We start from the raw sequence: 810 nt of genomic DNA on the forward strand, positions 1-810 counted from the left end.
CATATTAGCCTCAAGCTGTAAGTGGCAGCTGGCTGCATGGCCCTGGCCAGGTGGTCAGTCAGCACTCACTAGCAGAATTTGGCATTCGAGTGAAGCAGCTGCAAAGCAGAAACTGCCCAGCAGCTTCGTAGAAACAGAGGTACAGGCCATTTTATGGATCCAGGCTCCCAGCCAATCATGATAAGAGAGGGCTGAGGACACCTGCCTGTGCCCATAATGGAAAGAGCAGTGCTGGTTTACAATATAGAGCACCAGACAGGAAAGAGGCCACATTCCAGGATGTCAAAAAGCCCCTGAGTTAAAGGGGGAAAAAATCATCTGGTAAGTGTGGCATACTTTGGAGAAAAGATTGACAAGAATAAATGGGAGCTTGGAGTCAATCTGCCCCACAAAACTTTCATCATAATGATTCACACAGTGATTTGTGACTTAGCAGGTACTAAACAATAGATTGGTTACTCTTAGCCCAAAGATCTCCATAATTATTGGTTCAAGGCCAATAATTCCCATTTTATCATCTTTCCTTTGCTCAGTAGCAACATACAAAGCTTTTTTGTAGATATACCAAAGCTATCAAAATAATCTTTAATTTTCTCTTTCATAAAAATAATCTCCAGAATGCTTTTTCTAAATAAACATGGAAAAATTGAAATTGCCATAGTTTTCTCATTTTAGCATTTAAAATGTTATGACTATGTACTGGGCAAAAAAAAAAAAAAATTAGAAGCCTTGTCCCTGCCTTCTGGATTATTTTCTAAAACAGATTACTGTTATGGCTATGATACTGCAATGTGTTCTAGAAATTTAACC

This window comes from Pteropus vampyrus, unplaced genomic scaffold (genome assembly GCF_000151845.1).
Source record: "Pteropus vampyrus isolate Shadow unplaced genomic scaffold, Pvam_2.0 Scaffold26, whole genome shotgun sequence".
Classification (NCBI taxonomy): Eukaryota; Metazoa; Chordata; class Mammalia; order Chiroptera; family Pteropodidae; genus Pteropus; species Pteropus vampyrus.